The sequence below is a fragment of the Eptesicus fuscus genome, chromosome 10, assembly GCF_027574615.1.
Source record: "Eptesicus fuscus isolate TK198812 chromosome 10, DD_ASM_mEF_20220401, whole genome shotgun sequence".
Taxonomy (NCBI): Eukaryota; Metazoa; Chordata; class Mammalia; order Chiroptera; family Vespertilionidae; genus Eptesicus; species Eptesicus fuscus.
The window spans coordinates 13,208,396-13,226,702 of record NC_072482.1 but is presented as its reverse complement, the minus strand read 5'-3'; the positions used below and the strand labels follow the sequence as shown (position 1 = coordinate 13,226,702).

General features: G+C 53.3%; 1 protein-coding gene across 2 annotated transcripts in view; it reads right to left on the bottom strand.

Moving 5' to 3' along the window:
* The window catches only part of TJAP1 (tight junction associated protein 1), a 37,070-nt gene that overhangs the window by 14,343 nt on the left and 4,420 nt on the right, over positions 1-18,307 (bottom strand). The gene's annotated exons all lie outside the window — the stretch shown is intronic.

Below are 18,307 nucleotides of genomic sequence, written 5' to 3'. Positions count from 1 at the left end.
TTGCTGCTACCAGGCGGGGCAGCTCCTTTCTCACCTATTTCCCAAACACTGATGCCAGGCTACACCAGAGCCCTGAAAGCTGGGTTGTAAGAACAGAGCCACCCACAGCTGCAGCTGCCACCCATCCCATGCCTGTGCGAGCAGAGTCCACCCACCACCTCCCACAGGCTCTGAGGAAAGAAGCTGGGAGAGAACTGGCTCAGGGATCAGAAGCTGCAACAAGAGCTGCGTGGAAAGCACAGTACAATGGGGCAGTGTGTGACCGGGCCTAGCACTGGGCCAGTCAAGGGGAGGGGCAGCACACTGCCGCCTTTGAGTTTCTGAAAGGGCCGGGGGATGGCTCTTCCCAGGGAGCAGGCCCAGAGGAAGCCACAGAGCAAGGATAAAGCTATGCTACAGCCAGGCTCCAACCGGGACCAGTCCACCCTCTCAGAAGGAGCAATGGCAGGAAGACAAGCATCACACTTTCCTGAAACCTGCAGAACGACCCTAAGGGAAGTAACATGCCCTGGCTTACAGACATCAAGGCAATGCAGCCACAGCAGTGGAGCCCAGAGGCCCCACAAGAAGTGCCTCTGGGGCAGCAGGACAGGAAAGCTTCAGCAAATACATCAGCAAATACTGCTGTGTTAAAGGAAAGGCAACATACTGTCCGGGGGAAAAACAGGGAGGGATTCTCCCTTCTGCCTGGATAGCCCTGCAGAAGATGAGATGACTTGGGGTAGAGAGGGGAGAACAGTGACCACCCTAGTCCCACAGAGGGGCCTGGCCCTGCTCCCAAGCCAAGGTTAATGAATAATGCAGGCAAAGCCTCCAATAGACTTTCAATTGCCTACACTCTGGGTTCCCCATATTGCTGTGACAACAGCCCCAGAGCTCAAAAGGCCAAGGCCTGACCATGCAGGGCGAGATAAGCATCTAGAAGAGAATTCTTCCTATGGGCTCTGACCTCTTCCCTGGACTGATAAGAAAACATGGCCCGCCCTGCTGATGTTTCTCAGTGGTTAGAGGGCCAGGGTCAAAGGGTCACGGGTTCGATTCCCAGTTAAGGGCTCGTATCTGGGTTGTAGGTTATATCCCCAGCCCCAGTGGGGCGTGTGTGGGAGGCAACCAATGTGTCTCTTTCATATCAATGTTTCTCTCTCTGTTTCCCTCCTTCCCTTTCACTTCCCTTTCACTCTCTGTAAAAATCAACGGGGGGGGGGGGGGAGATCCACAATGGGGAGGAAGGAAGGAAGGAAGGAAGGAAGGAAGGAAGGAAGGAAGGAAGGAAGGAAGGAGAAGAGGGAGGGAGAGGAGGGAGGGAAGGAGGAAAGGAAGGAAGGGAGGAAGAAAGGAAGAAGGGAGATAAGGAAGAAATGAGGGAAGAAGGAAGGAAGGAAGGAAGGAAGGAAGGAAGGAAGGAAGGAAGGAAGGAGGGAGGGAGGAAAAAAGGAAGGAGGGGAGGGGGGAGAAAGAAAAGGAGGGAAGGGGAAGGAAGGGGGAAGGAAGAAAAGAAGGAGGGAAGGGGGAAGGAAGAAAGGAAGGAGAGAAGGGGGAAAGGAAGAAAAAAAGGAGGGAAGGAAAAAAGAAGAAGGGAAGGGGGAAGGAAGGAAGGAGGGAAGGGGGAAGGAAGAAAAGGAGGGAATGAAGGAATGAGGGAAGGGGGAAGGGGAAGGAAGAAAGGAGGGAAGGGGGATGGAAGAAAAGAAGGGGGAAGGGGGGAAAGAACAAACGAAGGGGTGAAGGAGGGAACGAAGGAAGCGGGGAAGGAAGACAAGGAAGGAGGGAAGAGGGAAGAAAGGAGGGAAGGGGGAAGGGAGAAGGAAGGAAGGAGGGAACGGGGGAAGGAAGAAGGAGGGAAGGGGATGGAAGAAGGAGGGAAGGGGGAAGGAAGAAGGGAAAAGGGAAGGAGGGAAGGGGAAAGGAAGGAGGGAAGGTGGGAAGACAAGAAGGAGGGAAGAGGGAGGAAGAAGGGAAGGGGGAAGGGGAAGGAAGGAAGGGGGAAGGAGGAAGGAGGGAAGGGGAAGGAAGAAGGAGGGAAGGGGGAAGGAAGGAGGGAACGGGGGAAGGAAGAAGGAGGGAAGGGGAAGAAGGAGGGAAGTGGGAAGGAAGAAGGGAAAAGGGAAGGAGGGAAGGAGAAAGGAAGGAGGGAAGGTGGGAAGACAAGAAGGAGGGAAGAGGGAGGAAGAAGGGAAGGGGGAAGAAAGGAAGGGGGAAGGGGAAGGAAGAAGGGAAAAGGGAAGGAGGGAAGGGAAAGGAAGGAGGGAAGGTGGGAAGGAAGACAAGAAGGAGGGAAGAGGGAGGAAGAAGGGAAGGGGGAAGGAAGGAAGGGGGAAGGAAGAAGGGAAAAGGGAAGGAGGGAAGGGGAAAGGAAGGTGGGCAGGAAGACAAGAAGGAGGGAAGGGGGAGGAAGGAAGCAGGGAAGGGGAGAAGGAAAAAAAGAAGGAGGGAAGGAAGGAGGGAAGGGGGAAGGAAGAAAAGGAGGGAATGAAGGAATGAGGGAAGGGGGAAGGGGAAGGAAGAAAGGAGGGAAGGGGGATGGAAGAAAAGAAGGGGGAAGGGGGGAAGAACAAACGAAGGGGTGAAGGAGGGAACGAAGGAAGGGGGAAGGAAGACAAGGAAGGAGGGAAGAGGGACGAAAGGAGGGAAGGGGGAAGGGAGAAGGAAGGAAGGAGGGAACGGGGGAAAAAAGAAGGAGGGAAGGGGGAAGGAAGAAAAGAAGGAGGGAAGAGGGAGGAAGAAGGGAAGGGGGAAGGGGGAAGGAAGAAAGGGGGAAGGAAGGAAGGGGGAAGGAAGAAGGGAAAAGGGAAGGAGGGAAGGGGAAAGGAAGGAGGGAAGGCGGGAAGGAAGACAAGAAGGAGGGAAGAGGGAGGAAGGAAGCAGGGAAGGGGAGAAGGAAGAAATAAAGGAGGGAAGGGGGAAGGAAGACAAGAAGGAGGGAAGGGGAAGGAAGAAGGGAAGGGGGAAGGAAGGAGGGAAGGGGGAAGGAAGGAAGCAAGGAAGGAAGGAGGGATTGCGGGAAGGAAGAAAGAAGGAGGGAAGGCGGGAAGGAAGAAAAGAAGGCGGGAAGGGGGGAAGGAAGACAAGAAGGATGGAAGGAGGAAGGAATAAAAGAAGGAGGGAAGGGGGAAGGAAGGAAGGAGGGAAAGGGGAAGGAAGGAAGGAAGGAAGGAAGGAAGGAAGGGAAGGGGGAAGGAAGAAAAGAAGGAGGGAAGGGGAAAGTAGAAGGGAAGGGGGAAGGAAGTAAGGAAGGAAGGAAGGAGGGAGGAAATGGGGAAGGAAGAAAAGAAGGAGGGAAGGGGGAAGGAAGAAAAGGAGGGAATGAAGGAATGAGGGAAGGGGGAGGGGAAGGAAGAGAGGGGGAAGGGGGATGGAAAAAAAGAAGGGGGAAGGGGGAAAGAACAAGCGAAGGGGTGAAGGAGGGAACGAAGGAAGGGGGGAAGGAAGACAAGGGAGGAAGGAAGGAGGGAAGGGGGAAAGAAGAAGGGAAGGGGGATGGAAGGAAGGGGAGGGGGAAGGAGGGGGAAGTGGGAAGGAAGAAGGGAAAAGGGAAGGAGGGAAGGGGAAAGGAAGGAGGGAAGGCGGGCAGGAAGACAAGAAGGAGGGAAGGGGGAGGAAGGAAGCAGGGAAGGGGAGAAGGAAGAAAAGAAGGAGGGAAGGGGGAAGGAAGGAGGGAAGGGGGAAGGAAGAAAAGGAGGGAATGAAGGAATGAGGGAAGGGGGATGGAAGAAAAGAAGGGGGAAGGGGGGAAAGAACAAACGAAGGGGTGAAGGAGGGAACGAAGGAAGGGGGGAAGGAAGACAAGGAAGGAGGGAAGAGGGAAGAAAGGAGGGAAGGGGGAAGGGAGAAGGAAGGAAGGAGGGAACGGGGGAAGGAAGAAGGAGGGAAGGGGGAAGGAAGAAGGGAAAAGGGAAGGAGGGAAGGGGAAAGGAAGGAGGGAAGGTGGGAAGACAAGAAGGAGGGAAGAGGGAGGAAGAAGGGAAGGGGGAAGGAAGGAAGGGGGAAGGAAGAAGGGAAAAGGGAAGGAGGGAAGGGGAAAGGAAGGAGGGAAGGTGGGAAGGAAGACAAGAAGGAGGGAAAAGGGAGGAAGAAGGGAAGGGGGAAGGGGGAAGGAAGAAGGGAAAAGGGAAGGAGGGAAGGGGAAAGGAAGGAGGGAAGGCGGGAAGGAAGACAAGAAGGAGGGAAGAGGGAGGAAGGAAGCAGGGAAGGGGAGAAGGAAGAAAAAAAGGAGGGAAGGGGGAAGGAAGACAAGAAGGAGGGAAGGGGAAGGAAGAAGGGAAGGGGGAAGGAAGGAAGGAAGGAAGAAAGAAAGGATGGAAGGAAGGAAGGAGGGAGGAAATGGGGAAGAAAAGAAGGAGGGAAGGGGGAAGGAAGAAAAGGAGGGAACGAAGGAAGGGGGGAAGGAAGACAAGGGAGGAAGGAAGGAGGGAAGGGGGATGGAAGGAAGGTGAAGGGGGAAGGAGGGGGAAGTGGGAAGGAAGGAAGGGGGAAGGAAGAAGGGAAAAGGGAAGGAGGGAAGGGGAAAGGAAGGAGGGAAGGCGGGCAGGAAGACAAGATGGAGGGAAGGGGGAGGAAGGAAGCAGGGAAGGGGAGAAGGAAGAAGGAGGGAAGGGGGAAGGAAGGAGGGAAGGGGGAAGGAAGAAAAGGAGGGAATGAAGGAATGAGGGAAGGGGGAAGGGGAAGGAAGAAAGGAGGGAAGGGGGATGGAAGAAAAGAAGGGGGAAGGGGGAAAGAACAAACGAAGGGGTGAAGGAGGGGGGGAAGGAAGACAAGGAAGGAGGGAAGAGGGAAGAAAGGAGGGAAGGGGGAAGGAAGAAGGGAAAAGGGAAGGAGGGAAGGGGAAAGGAAGGAGGGAAGGCGGGAAGGAAGACAAGAAGGAGGGAAGAGGGAGGAAGAAGGGAAGGAAGAAGGGAAATGGGAAGGAGGGAAGGGGAAAGGAAGGAGGGAAGGTCGGAAGGAAGAAGGGAAAAGGGAAGGAGGGAAGGGGAAAGGTAGGAGGGAAGGTGGGAAGGAAGACAAGAAGGAGGGAAGAGGGAGGAAGAAGGGAAGGGAGAAGGGGGAAGGAAGGAAGGGGGAAGGATGAAGGGAAAAGGGAAGGAGGGAAGGGGAAAGGAAGGAGGGAAGGTGGGAAGGAAGACAAGAAGGAGGGAAGAGGGAGGAAGAAGGGAAGGGGGAAGGAAGGAAGGGGGAAGGGGGAAGGAAGAAGGGAAAAGGGAAGGAGGGAAGGGGAAAGGAAGGAGGGAAGGCGGGCAGGAAGACAAGAAGGAGGGAAGGGGGAGGAAGGAAGCAGGGAAGGGGAGAAGGAAGAAAAGAAGGAGGGAAGGGGGAAGGAAGAAAAGGAGGGAATGAAGGAATGAGGGAAGGGGGAAGGGGAAGGAAGAAAGGAGGGAAGGGGGATGGAAGAAAAGAAGGGGGAAAGGGGGAAAGAACAAACGAAGGGGTGAAGGAGTGAACGAAGGAAGGGGGGAAGGATGACAAGGAAGGAGGGAAGAGGGAAGAAAGGAGGGAAGGGGGAAGGGAGAAGGAAGGAAGGAGGGAACGGGGGAAGGAAGAAGGAGGGAAGGGAAGGAAGAAGGAGGGAAGGGGGAAGGAAGAAGGGAAAAGGGAAGGAGGGAAGGGGAAAGGAAGGAGGGAAGGTGGGAAGGAAGACAAGAAGGAGGGAAGAGGGAGGAAGAAGGGAAGGGGGAAGGGGGAAGGAGGGAAGGGGGAAGGAGGAAGGAAGAAGGGAAAAGGGAAGGAGGGAAGGGGAAAGGAAGGAGGGAAGGAAGGAAGGAAGACAAGAAGGAGGGAAAAGGGAGGGAGGAAGCAGGGAAGGGGAGAAGGAAGAAAAAAAGGAGGGATGGGGGAAGGAAGACAAGAAGGAGGGAAGGTGAAGGAAGAAGGGAAGGGGGAAGGAAGGAGGGAAGGGGGAAGGAAGGAAGCAAGGAAGGAAGGAGGGATTGCGGGAAGGAAGAAAGAAGGAGGGAAGGCGGGAAGGAAGAAACGAAGGCGGGAAGGGGGGAAGGAAGACAAGAAGGATGGAAGGAGGAAGGAATAAAAGAAGGAGGGAAGGGGGAATGAAGGAAGGAGGGAAAGGGGAAGGAAGAAGGAAGGAAGGAAGGAAGGAAGGAGGGAAGGGGGAAGGGGGAAGGAAGGAAGGGGGAAGGGGGAAGGAAGAAGGGAAAAGGGAAGGAGGGAAGGGGAAAGGAAGGAGGGAAGGCGGGCAGGAAGACAAGAAGGAGGGAAGAGGGAGGAAGAAGGGAAGGGGGAAGGGGGAAGGAAGGAAGGGGGAAGGGGGAAGAAAGAAGGAGGGAAGGGGAAGGAAGGAGGGAAGGGGAAGGAAGAAGGAGGGAAGTGGAAGGATGAAGGAGGGAAGGGGGAAGGAAGAAGGGAAAAGGGAAGGAGGGAAGGAGAAAGGAAGGAGGGAAGGTGGGAAGACAAGAAGGAGGGAAGAGGGAGGAAGAAGGGAAGGGGGAAGGAAGGAAGGGGGAAGGGGGAAGGAAGAAGGGAAAAGGGAAGGAGGGAAGGGGAAAGGAAGGAGGGAAGGGGGAAGGAAGGAAGAGGGAAGGGGGAAGGAAGAAGGGAAAAGGGAAGGAGGGAAGGGGAAAGGAAGGAGGGAAGGCGGGAAGGGGAAAGAAAAAAGGGAAGGGGGAAGGAAGGAAGGGGGAAGGAAGAAGGGAAAAGGGAAGGAGGAAAGGGGAAAGGAAGGAGGGAAGGCGGGCAGGAAGACAAGAAGGAGGGAAGAGGGAGGAAGAAGGGAAGGGGGAAGGAAGAAGGAGGGAAGGGGAAGGAAGAAGGAGGGAAGGGGGAAGGAAGGAGGGAACGGGGGAAGGAAGAAGGGAAAAGGGAAGGAGGGAAGGGGCAAGGAAGGAGGGAACGGGGGAAGGAAGAAGGAGGGAAGGGGGAAGGAAGAAGGGAAAAGGGAAGGAGGGAAGGAGAAAGGAAGGAGGGAAGGTGGGAAGACAAGAAGGAGGGAAGAGGGAGGAAGAAGGGAAGGGGGAAGCAAGGAAGGGGGAAGGGGGAAGGAAGAAGGGAAAAGGGAAGGAGGGAAGGGGGAAGGAAGAAGGGAAAAGGGAAGGAGGGAAGGGGAAAGGGAAGGAGGGAAGGGGAAAGGAAGGAGGGAAGGCGGGCAGGAAGACAAGAAGGAGGGAAGAGGGAGGAAGAAGGGAAGGGGGAAGGAAGGAAGGGGGAAGGGGGAAGGAAGAAGGGAAAAGGGAAGGAGGGAAGGGGAAAGGAAGGAGGGAAGGTGGGAAGGAAGACAAGAAGGAGGGAAGAGGGAGGAAGAAGGGAAGGGGGAAGGAAGAAGGAGGGAAGGAGAAGGAAGAAGGAGGTAAGGGGGAAGGAAGGAGGGAACAGGGGAAGGAAGAAGGGAAAAGGGAAGGAGGGAAGGGGGAAGGAAGGAGGGAACGGGGGAAGGAAGAAGGAGGGAAGGGGATGGAAGAAGGAGGGAAGGGGGAAGGAAGAAGGGAAAAGGGAAGGAGGGAAGGAGAAAGGAAGGAGGGAAGGTGGGAAGACAAGAAGGAGGGAAGAGGGAGGAAGAAGGGAAGGGGGAAGCAAGGAAGGGGGAAGGGGGAAGGAAGAAGGGAAAAGGGAAGGAGGGAAGGGGGAAGGAAGAAGGGAAAAGGGAAGGAGGGAAGGGGAAAGGGAAGGAGGGAAGGGGAAAGGAAGGAGGGAAGGCGGGCAGGAAGACAAGAAGGAGGGAAGAGGGAGGAAGAAGGGAAGGGGGAAGGAAGGAAGGGGGAAGGGGGAAGGAAGAAGGGAAAAGGGAAGGAGGGAAGGGGAAAGGAAGGAGGGAAGGTGGGAAGGAAGACAAGAAGGAGGGAAGAGGGAGGAAGAAGGGAAGGGGGAAGGAAGAAGGAGGGAAGGAGAAGGAAGAAGGAGGTAAGGGGGAAGGAAGGAGGGAACAGGGGAAGGAAGAAGGGAAAAGGGAAGGAGGGAAGGGGGAAGGAAGGAGGGAACGGGGGAAGGAAGAAGGAGGGAAGGGGAAGGTAGAAGGAGGGAAGGGGGAAGAAAGAAGGGAAAAGGGAAGGAGGGAAGGAGAAAGGAAGGAGGGAAGGTGGGAAGACAAGAAGGAGGGAAGAGGGAGGAAGAAGGGAAGGGGGAAGGGGGAAGCAAGGAAGGGGGAAGGGGGAAGGAAGAAGGGAAAAGGGAAGGGGGAAGGAAGAAGGGAAAAGGGAAGGAGGGAAGGGGAAAGGGAAGGAGGGAAGGGTAAAGGAAGGAGGGAAGGCGGGAAGGAAGACAAGAAGGAGGGAAGAGGGAGGAAGAAGGGAAGGGGGAAGGAAGGAAGGGGGAAGGGGGAAGGAAGAAGGGAAAAGGGAAGGAGGGAAGGGGAAAGGAAGGAGGGAAGGGGGGAAGGAAGACAAGAAGGAGGGAAGAGGGAGGAAGAAGGGAAGGGGGAAGGGGGAAGGAAGGAAGGGGAAGGGGGAAGGAAGAAGGGGAAAGGGAAGGAGGGAAGGGGAAAGGAAGGAGGGAAGGCGGGAAGGAAGACAAGAAGGAGGGAAGAGGGAGGAAGGAAGCAGGGAAGGGGAGAAGGAAGAAAAAAAGGAGGGAAGGGGGAAGGAAGACAAGAAGGAGGGAAGGGGAAGGAAGAAGGGAAGGGGGAAGGAAGGAGGGAAGGGGGAAGGAAGGAAGGAAGGAAGGAGGGATTGCGGGAAGGAAGAAAGGAGGGAAGGCGGGAAGGAAGAAAAGAAGGCGGGAAGGGGGGAAGGAAGACAAGAAGGATGGAAGGAGGAAGGAATAAAAGAAGGAGGGAAGGGGGAATGAAGGAAGGAGGGAAAGGGGAAGGAAGGAAGGAAGGAAGGAAGGAAGGAAGGAAGGAAGGAAGGAAGGAGGGAGGGAAGGGGGAAGGAAGAAAAGAAAGGAGGGAAGGAAGGGAAGAAAGGAAGGAAGGAGGGAGGAAATGGGGAAGGAAGAAAAGAAGGAGGGAAGGGGGAAGGAAGAAAAGGAGGGAATGAAGGAATGAGGGAAGGGGGAAGGGGAAAGAAGAGAGGGGGAAGGGGGATGGAAAAAAAGAAGGGGGAAGGGGGAAAGAACAAGCGAAGGGGTGAAGGAGGGAACGAAGGAAGGGGGGAAGGAAGACAAGGGAGGAAGGAAGGGGGAAGGGGGAAGGAAGAAGTGAAAAGGGAAGGAGGGAAGGGGAAAGGAAGGAGGGAAGGCGGGCAGGAAGACAAGTTGGAGGGAAGGGGGAGGAAGGAAGCAGGGAAGGGGAGAAGGAAGAAAAGATGGAGGGAAGGGGGAAGGAAGGAGGGAAGGGGGAAGGAAGAAAAGGAGGGAATGAAGGAATGGGGGAAGGGGGAAGGGAAAGGAAGAAAGGAGGGAAGGGGGATGGAAGAAAAGAAGGGGGAAGGGGGGAAAGAACAAACGAAGGGGTGAAGGAGGGAATGAAGGAAGGGGGGGAGGAAGGAAGAGTGAAGAAAGGAGGGAAGGGGGAAGGGAGAAGGAAGGAAGGAGGGAACGGGGGAAGTAAGAAGGAGGGAAGGGGGAAGGAAGAAGGGAAAAGGGAAGGAGGGAAGGGGAAAGGAAGGAGGGAAGGTGGGAAGACAAGAATGAGGGAAGAGGGAGGAAGAAGGGAAGGGGGAAGGAAGGAAGGAAGGGGGAAGGGGGAAGGAAGAAGGGAAAAGGGAAGGAGGGAAGGGGAAAGGTAGGAGGGAAGGTGGGAAGGAAGACAAGAAGGAGGGAAGAGGGAGGAAGAAGGGAAGGGAGAAGGGAAGGGAGAAGGGGGAAGGAAGGAAGGGGGAAGGGGGAAGGATGAAGGGAAAAGGGAAGGAGGGAAGTGGAAAGGAAGGAGGGAAGGTGGGAAGGAAGACAAGAAGGAGGGAAGAGGGAGAAAGAAGGGAAGGGGGAAGGGAAGGGAGAAGGGGGAAGGAAGGAAGGGGGAAGGGGGAAGGGGGAAGGAAGAAGGGAAAAGGGAAGGAGGAAAGGGGAAAGAAAGGAGGAAAGGCGGGCAGGAAGACAAGAAGGAGGGAAGAGGGAGGAAGGAAGCAGGGAAGGGGAGAAGGAAGAAAAAAGGAGGGAAGGGGGAAGGAAGGAAGGAAGGAAGGAGGGATTGCGGGAAGGAAGAAAGAAGGAGGGAAGGCGGGAAGGAAGAAAAGAAGGCGGGAAGGGAGGAAGGAAGACAAGAAGGATGGAAGGAAGTAGGAATAAAAGAAGGAGGGAAGGGGGAGGAAGGAAGCAGGGAAGGGGAGAAGGAAGAAAAAAAGGAGGGAAAGGGGAAGGAAGACAAGAAGGAGGGAAGGGGAAGGAAGAAGGGAAGGGGGAAGGAAGGAGGGAAAGGGGAAGGAACGAAGGAAGGAAGGAAGGAGGGAGGGAGGGAAGGGAGAAGGAAGAAAAGAAGGAGGGAAGGGGAATGTAGAAGGGAAGGGGGAAGAAAGGAAGGAGGGAGGAAATGGGGAAGGAAGAAAAGAAGGAGGGAAGGGAGAAGGAAGAAAAGGAGGGAATGAAGGAATGAGGGAAGGGGAAGGGGAAGGAAGAAAGTGGGGAAGGGGGATGGAAAAAAAGAAGGGGGAAGGGGGAAAGAACAAGCGAAGGGGTGAAGGAGGGAACGAAGGAAGGGGGGAGGAAGACAAGGGAGGAAGGAAGGAGGGAAGGGGGAAAGAAGAAGGGAAGGGGGATGGAAGGAAGGGGAAGGGGGAAGGAGGGGGGAAGTGGGAAGGAAGGAAGGGGGAAGGGGGAAGGAAGAAGGGATAAGGGAAAGAGGGAAGGGGAAAGGAAGGAGGGAAGGCGGGCAGGAAGACAAGAAGGAGGGAAAAGGGAGGAAGAAGGGAAGGGAGAAGGGAAGGGGGAAGGGGGAAGGAAGGAAGAGGGAAGGGGGAAGGGGGAAGGAAGAAGGGAAAAGGGAAGGAGGGAAGGGGAAAGGAAGGAGGGAAGGTGGGAAGGAAGACAAGAAGGAGGGAAGAGGGAGAAAGAAGGGAAGGGGGAAGGAAGGAAGGGGGAAGGGGGAAGGAAGAAGGGAAAAGGGAAGGAGGGAAGGGGAAAGGAAGGAGGGAAGGCGGGCAGGAAGACAAGAAGGAGGGAAGAGGGAGGAAGGAAGCAGGGAAGGGGAGAAGGAAGAAAAAAAGGAGGGAAGGGGGAAGGAAGTAAGGAAGTAAGGAGGGATTGCGGGAAGGAAGAAAGAAGGAGGGAAGGCGGGAAGGAAGAAAAGAAGGCGGGAAGGGAGGAAGGAAGACAAGAAGGATGGAAGGAAGAAGGAATAAAAGAAGGAGGGAAGAGGGAGGAAGGAAGCAGGGAAGGGGAGAAGGAAGAAAAAAAGGAGGGAAAGGGGAAGGAAGACAAGAAGGAGGGAAGGGGAAGGAAGAAGGGAAGGGGGAAGGAAGGAGGGAAAGGGGAAGGAACGAAGGAAGGAAGGAAGGAAGGAAGGAAGGAAGGAAGGAGGGAGGGAAGGGAGAAGGAAGAAAAGAAGGAGGGAAGGGGAATGTAGAAGGGAAGGGGGAAGAAAGGAAGGAGGGAGGAAATGGGGAAGGAAGAAAAGAAGGAGGGAAGGGGGAAGGAAGAAAAGGAGGGAATGAAGGAATGAGGGAAGGGGAAGGGGAAGGAAGAAAGTGGGGAAGGGGGATGGAAAAAAAGAAGGTGGAAGGGGGAAAGAACAAGCGAAGGGGTGAAGGAGGGAACGAAGGAAGGGGGGGAGGAAGACAAGGGAGGAAGGAAGGAGGGAAGGGGGAAAGAAGAAGGGAAGGGGGATGGAAGGAAGGGGAAGGAGGGGGGAAGTGGGAAGGAAGGAAGGGGGAAGGGGGAAGGAAGAAGGGAAAAGGGAAAGAGGGAAGGGGAAAGGAAGGAGGGAAGGCGGGCAGGAAGACAAGAAGGAGGGAAGGGGGAGGAAGGAAGCAGGGAAGGGGAGAAGGAAGAAAAGGAGGGAAGGGGAAGGAAGGAGGGAAGGGGGAAGGAAGACAAGAAGGAGGGAAGAGGGAGGAAGGAAGCAGGGAAGGGGAGAAGGAAGAAAAAAAGGAGGGAAGGGGGAAGGAAGACAAGAAGGAGGGAAGGGGAAGGAAGAAGGGAAGGGGGAAGGAAGGAGGGAAGGGGGAAGGAAGGAAGGAAGGAAGGAGGGATTGAGGGAAGGAAGAAAGAAGGAGGGAAGGCGGGAAGGAAGAAAAGAAGGCGGGAAGGGGGGAAGGAAGACAAGAAGGATGGAAGGAAGAAGGAATAAAAGAAGGAGGGAAGGGGCAATGAAGGAAGGAGGGAAAGGGGAAGGAAGGAAGGAAGGAAGGAGGGAGGGAAGGGGGAAGGAAGAAAAGAAGGAGGGAAGGGGAAAGTAGAAGGGAAGGGGGAAGGAAGGAAGGAGGGAGGAAATGGGGAAGCAAGAAAAGAAGGAGGGAAGGGGGAAGGAAGAAAAGGAGGGAATGAAGGAATGAGGGAAGGGGGAAGGGGAAGGAAGAAAGGGGGGAAGGGGGATGGAAAAAAAGAAGGGGGAAGGGGGAAAGAACAAGCGAAGCGGTGAAGGAGGGAATGAAGGAAGGGGGGAGGAAGACAAGGGAGGAAGGAAGGAGGGAAGGGGGAAAGAAGAAGGGAAGGGGGATGGAAGGAAGGGGAAGGGGGAAGGAGAGGGAAGTGGGAAGGAAGGAAGGGGGAAGGTGGAAGGAAGAAGGGAAAGGGAAGGAGGGAAGGGGAAAGGAAGGAGGGAAGGCGGGCAGGAAGACAAGAAGGAGGGAAGGGGGAGGAAGGAAGCAGGGAAGGGGAGAAGGAAGAAAAGGAGGGAAGGGGGAAGGAAGAAAAGGAGGGAATGAAGGAATGAGGGAAGGGAGAAGGGGAAGGAAGAAAGGAGGGAAGGGGGATGGAAGAAAAGAAGGGGGAAGGGGAGAAAGAACAAACGAAGGGGTGAAGGAGGAAACAAAGGAAGGGGGGAAGGAAGACAAGGAAGGAGGGAAGAGGGAAGAAAGGAGGGAAGGGGGAAGGGAGAAGGAAGGAAGGAGGGAACGGGGGAAGGAAGAAGGAGGGAAGGGGGAAGGAAGAAGGGAAAAGGGAAGGAGGGAAGGGGAAAGGAAGGAGGGAAGGTGGGAAGGAAGACAAGAAGGAGGGAAGAGGGAGGAAGAAGGGAAGGGGGAAGGGGGAAGGAAGGAAGGGGGAAGGGGGAAGGAAGAAGGGAAAAGGGAAGGAGGGAAGGGGAAAGGAAGGAGGGAAGGCGGGAAGGAAGACAAGAAGGAGGGAAGAGGGAGGAAGGAAGCAGGGAAGGGGAGAAGGAAGAAAAAAAGGAGGGAAGGGGGAAGGAAGATAAGAAGGAGGGAAGGGGAAGGAAGAAGGGAAGGGGGAAGGAAGGAGGGAAGGGGAAGGAAGGAAGCAAGGAAGGAAGGAGGGATTGCGGGAAGGAAGAAAGAAGGAGGGAAGGCGGGAAGGAAGAAAAGAAGGCGGGAAGGGGGGAAGGAAGACAAGAAGGATGGAAGGAGGAAGGAATAAAAGAAGGAGGGAAGGGGGAATGAAGGAAGGAGGGAAAGGGGAAGGAAGGAAGGAAGGAAGGAAGGAAGGAAGGAAGGAAGGAGGGAAGGGGGAAGGAAGAAAAGAAGGAGGGAAGGGGGAAGGAAGAAAAGAAGCAGGGAAGGGGGAAGGAAGAAGGGAAGGAGGGAAAGGGGGAAGGAAGGAAGGAAGGAAGGAGGGAAATGGGAAGGAAGGAAGGGGAAAGGGGAAGGAAGAAAGGAGGGAAATGGGAAGGAAGGAAGGGGAAAGGGGAAGGAAGAAAGGAGGTAAGGGGAAAAGAAGAAGGGAAGGGGGAAGGAAGGAAGGAGGGAAGGGGGAAGGAAGAAGGGATGGGGAAGGAGGGAAGGAAGGAATGGGGAAGGAAGAAAGCAAGGAGGGAAGGGGGAAGAAAGAAAAGAAGGAGAGAAGGGGGAAGGAAGAAGGGAAGGGGGTTAGGAAGGAAGGAGGGAAGGGGGAAAGTAAGCAAGAAGGGAAGGGGGAAGGGGAAGGAAGCAAGGAGGGAAGGGGGAAGGAAGACAAGAAGGAGGGAAGGGGGAAGGAAAAAGGGAAGGGGGAAGGAAGGGAGGAAGGAGGGAAGGGAAAAGGAAGAAAGGAAGGAGAAAAGGGGGAAAGAAGAAAAGAAGGGCGGAAGGAAGAAGGGAAGGGGGGAAGGAAGAAAAGGAGGAGGGAAGGGGAAAGAAGGGAAGGGGGGAAGGAAGGAAGGAAGGAAGGAGGGAAGGGGAGAAGGAACAAGGGAAGGGGAGAAGGAAGGAAGGACATAGGGATGGAACGGGGAAGGAAGGAAGGAAGAAGAAAGGAAGGAGGGAGGAAAGAAGGGAAAGAAGAAAAGGATGGAAGGGGGAAGGAAGAAAAGGAGGGAAGTGGGAAAAGAAGAAAAGAAGGAGGGAAGGGGGAAAGAACAAGGGAAGGGAAGGAGGGAAGGGAGTAGGAAGACAAGAACGGGGAAAGGAAGAAAAGAAGGACAGAAGGGGGAAGGAAGAAGGGAAGGGGGAAGGAAGGAGGGAAGTGGGAAGGAAGGAAGGGGGAAGGGGGAAAGAAGGAAGGAGGGAAGGGGGAAGGAAGAAAAGAAGGAGGGAAGGGGAAAGAAGAAGGGAAGGGGGGAAGGAACAAGGGAAGGGGAGAAGGAAGGAAGGACAGAGGGATGGAACTGGGAAGGAAGGAAGGAAGGAAGGAAGGAAGGAAGGAAGGAAGGAAGGAAGGGGAAGGAAGAAAGAAAGAAGGAGAGAAGGGGGAAGGAAGAAGGGAAGGGGGTTAGGAAGGAAGGAAGGAGGGAAGGGGGAAAGTAAGCAAGAAGGGAAGGGGGAAGGGGAAGGAAGCAAGGAGGGAAGGGGGGAAGGAAGAAAAGAAGGAGGGAAGGGGGGAAGGAAAAAGGGAAGGGGGAAGGAAGGAAGGAGGGAAGTAAGAAAAGAAGGAGGGAAATGGAAGGAAGGAGGGAAGGGGGAAGGAAGGAAAGGAGGGGGGGAAGGAAGGAAGGAAGGAAGGAAAGGAAGGAGGGAAGGGAGGGAGGGAGGGAGGGAGGGAAGAAAGGAAGGAAGAACGGAGAATGCTAAATGCCACTGAGAGCAGATAGTTGACACTTCTAAGATAGTAACTAACAAAGAAGAGGTCCCACTCTTCTACTCATGGCCAGGTCAGCTGGCCCACCCAATCTCCTCTCAAATCTGCTTAACATGCAAGGTAGCTTTTCACTCCTGTCAAGAGGCCATCAACGAAGACATGCCACCCCCAAACCGAGAGACAAGGAGTAGCGCCCAGTCCTTCACTGCACTTTTAGCTATTGGTTTCATCCTTTTGACTGTCTAGGCCCATGGTCGGCAAACTGTGGCTCGCGATCCACATGCGGCTCTTTGGCCCCTTGAGTGTGGCTCTTCCACAAAATACCACAGCCTGGGCGAGTCTATTTTGAAGAAGTGGCGTTAGAAGAAGTTTAAGTTTTAAAAATTTGGCTCTCAAAAGAAATTTCAATCGTTGTACTGTTGATATTTGGCTCTGTTGACTAATGAGTTTGCTGACCACTGGAGGCATTAACAAGGTTATAGCAAATCCTGGCTGTGAGCTTGGAGCACACCTAGATAAGACTAGTGAGACAAACCAGAAAAGAAAGCAGGTTATAGGGGCACTAAAAACAGCTTAATAAATAACAAAGAGGATGCCAGAAGCCAAAGACTAATTCAGCAAGAAAATATACCAGTGTGTTTCACCTCCTCTTCTAACCCTGTCCTTAGGGGTGTTTTATGAAATAAAAAGGCTGAAAAGGGAGACAGCTGAAGCCAAGCACCTGGAAGACCATTTAACCACATTAACGCAACCCTGAAAAGTAATCAGTGACGCTATTTTTAATACTATCACTTTTGTTTATGCAGGACCTTCCTTCCTAAGCATTCAAAAGGTTTTGCCAGATAAATCCTATTTGCTTTAGTCTCCCTGAGGAAGGACTGGGCGGGGGTCACACAGTAACTCGGAGGGCTCAGTACAGACTGTGTAGGGCAAGCATGTCAATCTCAGGGCCCGCCCGCAATGAATATTTTTGCGGCCCAGCCAAAAAACGGTATGTGAGAAAACATTAATTTTATCATTGCTCTTGTTGTTTTTTTATACTATACTTTTCGAAATAAACCTACATTTCTATGAAAATTGAAGTTTGTTTTTTTTTTGCGGCTCACATAAACTTAAACTTTATTTGGCCCATGTTAGCCTATGAGTTTGACATACTTGATGTAGGGCCTAAGTGCCTTCATTAAAGGACTGTGGCCCTAAGCAGCTTCAGAGATAGAAGGCCTTGCCTCTAGTGGGGAGAGACAGTTAAGAGCCACTAGCATTAGGGAGCGGTGAGTGCTTTGAGGGTACAAAGGAGAGGTGCCTGGCTGGGGGAGGGGTTTAAGGACCAGACAAGAAGGCTGCCTTCCTGAAAACTCAGACATATCTTCCTCATCTGATTATAAACTCACACTGGAATACCACCTGGCATTATACAGTTAAGAGGTCTAGACTTCTGGAAACAACTTTCTTCGGTGTCCGCTGAGAGCTGGTGTCTAAGAACAACCCCTTTGCCCCCAACAACTACATTAAGAATAAAAAGGCAAAGAGAAGACAACTCTCTCAGCTACCAGCCCCATTTCTGGGGAGCATCCAAGTTAAGCCGGTTCCGTGGCACAAGATCATCAAAGCCCTAAGAACCTGGGCCCAAAAAGTCTGGCTTCCTCTGTGCCTAGATGTGTTCCACCAGCTTCACCCAACACTTTTCAGTTCTTAAAACACTAGGAGGGAAAAAAAAAAAAAAAAAAAAACTACCAGGAGACATGGATCCTCAAACACACCATCCAGTCATCCCCAGCCTTAATACATTACAAATCTACCTGCCCACACCTGTATCCAACAAAGTCACCACCAATCTCGAATGCATGTCATGACCCATCAAAGGAGTCATTACAACACAAGAATGGAGAGAAGCATCAACAATCTTTTTTTAACAGGCTACTCACTGACGATGTCCCCAACCTCACCTTTTTTATTGCTTCATCACAGGAAAGGAGACTCTCAATTTTACTCCCACTTCAAAAATGCTCCTGGCTACCTGGCAGAAAGCAAAAGGCTTATTCTAGTTTGAATAAAACAAAGCCTTTTCTTATACACTGAGTTTTTCAAAATGGAATTTGTTCCTTCAACAAATATTTACTGAGTATCTTTCATTTGCCAGGCACCATGCTATATGCTGTAAACTTATTACCTTTAATGCTCAATACTCCTGAATAAAAGATAATGTCACTCTCACTTTATAAGGTACAAGACCAAGGATCCTACTGGTTAAGCAACTTGCCCAAAGTCCCACAGCTGATAAGTGGCAGAGTCTGGGTTTAAACCAGGTGTGCCAAGCTCCAAAATCAGACTCTCTCACACTGCTCACCCACTCCCAATTCTCCACATACCCACCTTCCCAATCTCCCCTATCCTCTCTGGGGGTCAGCTCAGTGAAAAAGATGAACAATTAAACAGAGAACTCACCATACAAGATCAGTACCAGAACAGAGGCTCAAACACAGTGCTGTGGAGGCCAAGAGAAGGGAAGGAAAGGAAAGCAGGAGAGTCTTCTCATGGGAGGTGACAGGGAGCTGGGTCTTGGGGGATAAGCAGAGTTTCAGAGACACGGTGAGCATTATCAAGAGAGTACAGTGCACAAGCAAAGAAGAATACAGTAACTAGACGGCCACACCAAGTTCAGGAGCAGCAGGAAATTTAGGAGCAATGAAGAACAGGACAGATGAAGTGCAGTGGCAGCAACGCAGGCTAGAGGGTTGGGTTTGGGCTAGAGTGTAAAGAATCTTTGGCTATGACTTTATCCTAAAAAAGGGAAACGCATGGCATTTCTAAGGGAAGAAACATTGTTTTTTTAATAGGAAAATAATTTCAGCAGAGAAGCTAGACCGGAGTTGGGAGAGACTGCCATCACATTTCATTTGTTCTATAAGCACCTAAATAGGTGCATTGTAAAGCACCTATTCGGTGCCCTGCACTATCCTAAATGGGAGAATGCAATAATGAATGAGATACGGTCCCTCTTCTCAGTCTGAGAAGAGTCAGACAAGTAAACAGGCAATTACAGTGCAGGATATGTGTGAAAATAGAAGCACAGAAGAAGGGCAGTAAAAGGGGTGAGGTCCCGAAAGGAAGTGACATTTAAACTGATGTGAAGGACCAAAAGGGAAGGACAGGGAGGGGAATGCATCCCGGACAGCAGGACCAGCACTAGCCCGGAAGCTAGAATGAATAAGTTCAGAGTGCTGTTAAGAGACTGAATCCAGGTGAGAAATGAAGGCCTGGTTTACCTAGAGGTCCTTGGCACTCAAAATGTGGTGGTAAGGTTGTGAAGGGATTAGATTGAAAGGTAACACATGAATAAGGGGTGTCTGAGAAGAAACTGATTTAGACAAGTAAAAGAAAACAATAA